At 31.4% G+C, this 9,057-nt stretch overlaps 1 long non-coding RNA gene across 1 annotated transcript; it reads right to left on the bottom strand.

Moving 5' to 3' along the window:
* Positions 1–3,997: 3,997 nt before the first annotated feature.
* Positions 3,998–5,803, bottom strand: LOC139510667 (uncharacterized). The gene is made up of 3 exons (XR_011661948.1): positions 5,698–5,803; positions 4,877–4,987; positions 3,998–4,102 (listed from the first exon to the last, which is right to left on the bottom strand). It is a non-coding gene; the product is annotated as an uncharacterized lncRNA (long non-coding RNA).
* Positions 5,804–9,057: the final 3,254 nt, after the last annotated feature.

Below are 9,057 nucleotides of genomic sequence, written 5' to 3'. Positions count from 1 at the left end.
ATAAACGATACCATACCTCATGCTATAAAAAGTCCGACAGGACAAAGTAAAACAATTCAAACGAAAAATAACAGTTGATGGTATTTTGTATTATGTTCTACTTTAAACAGTGTAAAATTGAGAATGGAAATGGGGAATGTGCCAAAGAGACAACAACCCGACCATAGAAAAAAAACAACAGCAGAAGGTCACCAACAGGTCTTCAATGTAGCGAGAAATTCCCGCACCTGGAGGCGTCCTTCAACTGGCCCCTAAACAAATATATACTAGTTCAGTGATAATGAACGCCATACTAATTTCCAAATTGTACACAATAAACTAAAATTAAAATAATACAAGACTAACAAAGGCCAGAGGCTCCTGACTTGGGACAGGCGCAAAAATGCGGCGGGGTTAAATATGTTTGTGAGATCTCAACCCTCCCCTATACCTCTGGCCAATGTTGAAAAGTAAACGCATAACAATACGCACATTAAAATTCAATTCAAGAGAAGTCCGAGTCTGATGTCAGAAGATGTAACCAAAGAAAATGTATATTATTAGCAGCTTTATCGGCCGGGACAAAAACAAATTTCTTGGCTAGTTCTTTTAGTTTATGTTTGATACGAGAAATATGTGTTTTGTGGTTATTGTTAATAGTAAAATGTTCTTTAAAATGTTGAATACGTATATCAACTATCTTCATTACTGAATTAAAAAAAAAAGAGTCCAAAGATTTTTTGTCAGCTTTTTCCCGTTTTATCCATTTCAGTAAGTAAGTATGGAGTGAGTCGTAGATGATATTACGACACTCATTCCAATTAATAATTGACGGGGGACGATATTTAGGTCCTTTACTGAGGAATGATTTTAACTCTCGGTCTTGAACGATGTTAAGGTACTACAATTACATGAAGTAGGTGTATTTTCACTGATATTAACATCTTTACACAGTTGACTATAATTAAACACAAATTTCCGGGTAGATTTCTTGTAAATATAACAAATAATAGGTAGCTCAGTATTGTCAAAATATCCAGGAATTTGTTCTTTAACAGAATGGTCGTTAAATATACCGGCAATATTTACAAAATCAAAACCTTTATTGACATACTTTATTAACTACTTACTTAAAAGTCAATGCGTGTTGTGTGTGACTGTTAATATAATAAATTTTATAGTACCCATTTTGCTGCTCAAGAAGAGTATTTCAAAGATTAATGAATCTTTATATTGCTCCAGGACACAAATTTGAAAATATCAAAAGAGGATTTTACTTCAGATTTTAGGATCCCAATAACATCAACCTCATGAAATATCTTGTAATTGAAATGAAGTGACTTTTTTTGTAAAATGTCTTCCAAATCAGTAGAATAGAACAGGGAATGATGAACTTTATTTGAGAGCCGTGCTTACTCGTCCTATGTCCATTGTTAATTTTAAAAATAGATAAAGTTAGAGCCGTAAATTTATCAATTGCATATCGTTAACACTTCGTTCATGATTCGAGCCTTATATTTGAAAGGAATGTTTTACACCAGGTATTTTAAAGGATAATTAAGAGATTGAAGTATATAATTATTCCTAGGAAATTCAACCTTCTGAGGTAACACTTTATATCAAATTCCAATATGTAAAACATATTTCTTTCACAGTGAATCTCTATTTCATGATTCCTTCCAAGTTTGTAATATCTATATATCTCTATACTATTAAAGGTTTCTATAATTAAAAATATTGGTTTCATTGTACCATGAGACGTCAATACAAAAGCGCACATGGAACCCATAAATCATTTAGTACAAGGTATCCAAACATCAACAAAAGATAAATTACCATCTAAAGAAATAAAGACACTTGTTTATAATGTATTTAAACGTTCCCAGGGCAAGAAAACTTAATTTGAAAACAAGTCAAACCATTCTTTCACTTTTTTCAAATTTTAGTTTATACGAATTTATAAGGCTGTAGAATGTTTTTTATGATTCAAACTACCATTGTAAGAGGTTATGCCACACAAGCGATATATTATAACGTTGAAACTGAATTTCCTTACTAGTCTATAAGGAAAAAATCGTTATAACATTTAGGTATCGATAAAAAAAAGTTTTTTCGAAAAATTAAAAGTTTTGTAACAAGAAATTTATAAAAATAACCATATAATTGATATTCATGTGAATATACAATGAAAAGACAAACAGATGTCTAAAATCATATATAAACACTATAACCTGAAAAAAACGAATAACACAACAACTGGTGGTATATGAGTCGCAATATAAGGGTAGGTGCTCCAGTTTCACACGTGGCAACCGTCGCGTTGCTCATGTAAGCACACACTTGGTGGTTAGTTTAATTCGGTAGGTCTAAGGAGATAAACAGATGTCGGTATTGTGGTAACGATAATTAAAACATATCCGTGGTCATCTTAGAGACTGATATTTCATAACGGAAAACTCGTGATCATGTCCGTATAATTTTCGAAAAGATAATTTCAAATTCACAACTTTGAACTCTTGGTTTAATAGCTTCCATGTAAAAACAGCATTTCTCTGTCAAGGAAATCCTAATATTATCCTAAAGATTCTATATAAATGCCAATAATCATAATGAAATGCTCTGGAATATCGTATCAACAAGATGCTACATAGAAATAGAAAGTCACAATTGTGAAGCTGAAAATATCATTTCTGTGGTAATATTTTGTTCTCAAAAACCCTCATTGGTAATTTTTAAATGTATGTTGAGATATGAACCCGACTTAATTGTCTCTGTTGTATCTTCATTGGTTTTCCAAGTTCAATAGGATATATGCGTTTAATATAGCCATGCAGAAAGATATCAAAATGAGAAGTTAGCGCTATAAAACCAGGTTTAATCCAACATTTTCTACATTTGAAAATGCCTGTACCAAGTCAAGAATATGACAGTGTTTTTTTTATGTGTTTTGTCATTAGATTTTGCAACGTGATTATGCACTTTCCGATTTGATTTTCCTTTGAGTTCAGTATTTTTGTGATTTTACTTTTTATATATAGCAGAAAGTGAAATTTAAGGATAGTGCTATCTTCTTTTCATTTCTTCATAAGAAGGTATGTATGAAGTTACCATCTTTTAAATACATGACTTTGTCTGCAAATATATCACCGCACAAAACCCCTATGGTTAGTCAAGGTCGTTCATAAATATCGTAACTAGAGTGATAATGATTTGCTGAAAACAGGTCCTCAAAACTATACCTCTATCAATAAGAGTCATGCGTTTATCCTGAATAGCCCGGAAACTTGATTCTTTAGTATTGCATATTTGTTATGACGAAAAGAGTACTAGTATCACAGTGGAAAGGACTGCAAGCAAGACCTTCAACTCCATATTACATCGCATGATCATACTAAAACAAATCTAAACCAACTGAATGGATAACAACTGTCATATTCCTAACTTGGTACAGGCATTTTCCTATTTTAAAAAACCTGGTTTTATAGCTAGCTTAAACCCTCACTTGTATGATAGTCGTTTAAAATATAAATGCGGATTTTAAGCCTGGAAAATGACAAACGACGTCTTGCTGTTTAAATTCGATCGATAGTACTAAATTTTCTTTATTTTTCAGACTTCAAATATTTTTATATATATATATCTACATAGCAGAAATATCATACACTTATGTTCTGTATTAGTTGCAATTTACAAAGTTATTTTATGAGCACACAATGCATATACACTTTTCAGTGAAACTTAAAACTTAAAACTATCAGAAGGTGTTTTGCTTATAGATTCGAGTTTAAACCGAAAGTAGAGTTATATCGAAAAAGCATGGTTGGTCTCATGGCTTTTTTTTTCAATTTGCTGAATTGGTCAGTTATTGCATTTATTATTGATTGCTAATAATTCAAGTCGACATTATTGTATATGTCTTTTTATCAAGACAAAGTGACCCTTATTAATGTTAAATAAAAGACATAAAATATCAGGTACAAATTTCAGTTCAAATTTTACAATATAAAAAACAAAATGATATATTCTATTTCTTTATTGTGCCGTTTTAAATTGGCAAGGTTTATTAATCTCATCTGTCGAATCTCTTAGCCTTCCACAGCTGCATTGCCAAACCCTCTGTCATCTAAAATTAGAAACATTGCTTTCTTCTTAATGAATTCTGTGTTGTTCTAATATTGTCAAATTGTTATTTCTTAATGAATTCTGTGTTTTTTAATATAGTAAAATTGTTATTTCTGAGATACTAGGGATGATGAATGCAACGAATGACGTAGTTATTAAACATTAAACGCGTTTTGGTTTATTTCTAATGTAAAAATGGGATATTGCATTTTTGGATTCGAGCGGCACTGATGGGTCCTTTACACGAAACACGCTTTTGGGGGTAAATCAAATTAAATCCTGGTATCTATGATGAGTTAATATAGCGTGAATAGTCAGCTCCAACTGACAGCAATTTTTCTTTATATTTAATCCGTGTTTGCTGTCAATTAAACCGATATAAGAATTAAATAATAGACTTTTGACATATGCTTCGTTCCTCCATGAACATGTTGTTATTTGTTTGAGATTTTAACAAAGGGGGAGATACATAAAAAATCAACATACAACCAAAAAAAGAAAAGAAAAAAAGTAAAGGTTCATTTCACGCTAAAAAGTGTACAGTATCAAAGTTGTAAAAAAACCAACAACAATGAAAACCATTCAATATATCAATTCATTACGAATAGCCTACGTTTAAATATGAACTACTCTTATTATATTCATATCTAAATCAGAATGAATTCCTCTGTTTGAAAGTGCGTACTAATTCCGTTAAGAATAAGTCTCGCTCTTTTGTTCGGTTTAATGAATATTAAAAATTGCAAAAAATAACGTCAGATAAATGTATACGTACCTTCATCTATGCATTTTGTGTGACTATTATCTTCCCAAATATAGCCCCTATCACATTCACAAGTCTGAGCTTCAATTTGGTATGTTGCATGTGTAGGACATGATACTGTTGCTGAAATGTGTAAATAAACATCCGTTTGTCGATAAAGAAGATATAACGAGGAGAAAAAATGACGCTGGTTAGAGAAAATTTACTATGATGAAAAAAATCGACAATAGTCGTAATTAATTGACGGGGATTGTATTTTAAAACAAGACGGTAGCATAAAAGGATAAGAAGATATTTAGAGTGTTTGAATATGAGCAATAGGACAAATCCTTAATTGTCGACGTAATTATAAGTGTTACCATTGAAAGGACAGAATCGCAGAAGCCGCCGTCAACTGGTTAATGTATGCATCAATGCGAATGTTGTCAAAATTTAGTTTTTTTTGTTTTTCTACTATATTCGTAATGACATACGTGTGACTTTGAACTTTTCTAAGCTGCGAAATTCTTATAAAAAATTAGGACTTGCAATGCAGGAAAACAAAAAACACAAAGGTGTATGTACATTTGAATTGCAAAGATTTGATTATACGTACTAGAACATTTCCCTCTTACCACATGTTTCAAAAACTCAGAACATTGCATCTTTTAAAATTTAATATTAAAGCAAAAAAAATCATTGACATCAATATAGCTAACCGCGGTAAAAGGTTTGTAATTACTGAAGATAACATACAGGTAAAATAATAGGTGAATTTTAATTTTTTTAATTTACAATCCACAGATAAAAAATAAACAAATACTCAGGACATATCAATTCATGTAAGTACTCACTGACAGTTGCACAGTTCCCATTACGTGTAAGGAACAGAAGCAGTAAAAAGGTATACACTTGAAGTTTAACACATTTCATCTTAGTCAACTTGTGTTCATGTTCAAAACAAATTCCAATATGACACGTTTTTTCACTCCATATCATGACCTTTTATAAAATTTTATCCAATCAAGGGGAATATAGCGTAAAGTCTTTGTTTAATCCAGCATTGGGTGACCACGGATTGAACTGTTGAATAAGATGAGAATTTCAATTCATGATGATAAGATTTGTGTAGTGATAATAATTTGAGGTAATTGAAAAGTATCGAGTAATTTTGTGCAACTGAATAGAAGTAATTAGATGTTTTCTATACGTTTAATGTAACATATGAGAATAGAAAAACACATTTATTTTTGATGACACCAATATTATTGGTCAAATATTGTTTGGTATGTTTTTCTGCGATAAAAACGCAAGGTGGGCCCTGAATTTCTACAATATATATTTCAACATACCTTATAGCTAGTCAATAGGTCACAATAAGGTAACCCACGTATACTAATTGCAATATTTTTCATGAGATATTTCCAATCAAACATATGTGTACACAGTATGACCAAACCTCATGAGGTCGGTTGGTGTCATCATCTGATTTCTGTCTCTTTCCTAAGCCAAATAAAATGTTACACTAAGGTGTACCATGAAATTTAAACTATTCATTTATATTTTATTCTTAGCAATTATATGATTATTTTATTAATTGTTATTGGCTTTTAACTAACTGTTATTAACTTTCAGTGCTCTCAGATTTCTTAGATCTTTGTGTTGTTTTTTGTTGTTCATGATGTACCAATTGCTGTCAACGTCCGATCTGTGTTAATGTTAGAAGTGATGCTTATTTCTTGTGATCTATTGAGTTATGGCTTTTCAACTGATATTTATATTTTTTTCATTCGTTGTACCAGTACACCACTATCCCATGTTAGGGAAAGGGTGCCTTCTTCGAACATGTTTAACTCCGACACATTCTGTATGTGCATGTCCCTAGCTATATATAGTTAGGCGTCTGAAGTTCAGTAGTTGTTGTTGTTAAACGTCTGCCATATTGGTTTTTGGTAAATTGTTATGTTTTCAATTAGATCGGAACTTTTTGCAACTGAATTATTTATGTTGTTGGTGTGAAGGACTTTAATAGCCGACTAGACGGTATGGGGTTTTCTCATCGTTGATGGCACTACGGTAGGATATAATTGATTACTTCCACTGTATTGATCTCTGATTGTTGGTTGCTTCATTCACTATACTGCATCTCTTCATTTATATGAAAATGTCAATATATGTTTTGTAATTTCAGGTATTCATAAATGGTTGAGAAAAAATTATAAATTCATCACGCGAGTACCCACATTCCCGCTTAAACTACAATCTACGTACAAAAAAAAAATAATTAGCTATTTCAATCAAAATTTTTAATGCGAGAATTTTCATAATTATATTATTTTAGAACATTTATTCCATCTAATATTGTTGTTATCACTATTTCCGACTTGGTTGTCAGGGTCGTCCTTCTAAATCAAAATCTGACCGAACAGATTGATGGAGCAGACCGACTGGCACCATTTACGGTCATCTCACGAATTTGTTCACCGAAAACGTATTTATCGACTCACTAGCAACAACCCATTAACAAAAATTTAAATACCAGTTTACTTGTGTTATCAGTCGTTTAACCGATTATGTCAATTTTTCGATTGTAACATTTTTCCTGAGAACTAATTCGCATGCGGAAGTACCAAAAATACACAAACTCTGTCGACGCACTCGGTGTCCCTAATTTTGATAATTTCTTCTGTTTTATTTTTTACCTTGATTTATGTTCCTATTCGATTTGTGGGAAATAACCTATGTTAACATTGAAATGAAAAACCACTTCAATTTACTTACATTTGATGTTGTTTTCTTTTATCTTATCTTCAGCATAATGGCAATTGTATGACAGTTGCATAAAAGTCCATTATATTGACACCAATGAGTAGGCAAAACAAACACATAATAAGGTAAAATTGTCCAAATTTATTGCGCAACAGCAGTCAAAATAATTTTAACGACTTTGAAAAACAAATAACTATTACAGCAAAGAAAGACACTCTATGAAAAGAATAAATTAGCGTAAATAAAACACAAAAAACAAACATTACCATAAGACAATAACACAATGAAATAAACAAAGAACATTATTTTCATTTTCGTTGTACCTGTTCAAGAATAAAAACATTCAATACAATTTGGTATATATGCATCAATTTAATTTTTACAACTTATACTATTTTCCTTCATGGAACTTGATGTGAAATCATCTCCCATCTCAGGTACAACAATCAGAGTTTAAAATGTATAAAGACAAACAACTTGTACATTTTTATTTCGTTTGAGTCGTTCCTCAGTGGCATAGTTATTTCATTATTTCGTTTCATCTGTCGAAGCCCTTAGCCATCCACATGTCCATTGCCGAACCTTTTTTCAGCTACAAAATATAAACTTAAATTATCTACACTTATAACGTTGTGATGTACTATAACATCTTAAATACTTCAAATGGAAAATCTACTAAAAAGGTTCATGTTACTCTAAAACATGTAGAGGACCAAACAACCATTCACGACCAATGAATAATTCGATCCGAATTTAATGTTCTTCATTGACGTGAACTGTTCCATGTAAACCAGCGTCTTATCATTTTCCCATCTTGGTCAGAATAAAGTCAACGGTGAATAATTAAGTACGTATTCATTTAAAAAAAAACGTGCTTTTTTAATTTGAGAAATGTATGTTAATAAATTCTAATTTGTAACGTGACATAAATGTATACTTACTGTCCTCCACGCATTTTGTACGACTTCTATCCTCCCATATATAGTCACTTACACATTCACAAGTCTGAGTTTCAATCTGGTATGTTGCATATCTAGGACATTCTACTGTTGCTGAAATAATAAATAAACTTTTGTTTGTCGAAAAAAAAATTCAAGGAAGAATAGATGGACGATGATTAGAAACTATTGACGATGCTTTTATTTTTGAATGAACCCAAACCAAACGATGTAAGAACACATCTAGAGTCTCAAAGACTGCATAGCAATATATCAAACCCTTGACCAGTTATTGCTTATACCGAATATATAAAATGAGGCAGATGATATCTGTTAAAGTAGGCACAAAGTACGTGTTATGTTCCTCATCAATTCAGGTAATCAGAAAACTAATTTTTTGACAATGTCCGTTCTATTAACATAACGGCAGCCTCCGTTGACAGGTAATTGCGCCAGTGCAAATCTTGTTACTAAAAATTATGGATTTAGTTTGTTAATTCTTTTACT

The sequence above is a fragment of the Mytilus edulis genome, chromosome 2 (assembly GCF_963676685.1).
Source record: "Mytilus edulis chromosome 2, xbMytEdul2.2, whole genome shotgun sequence".
NCBI classification, from domain to species: domain Eukaryota; kingdom Metazoa; phylum Mollusca; class Bivalvia; order Mytilida; family Mytilidae; genus Mytilus; species Mytilus edulis.
This window is presented reverse-complemented; position numbering and strand designations above follow the sequence as displayed.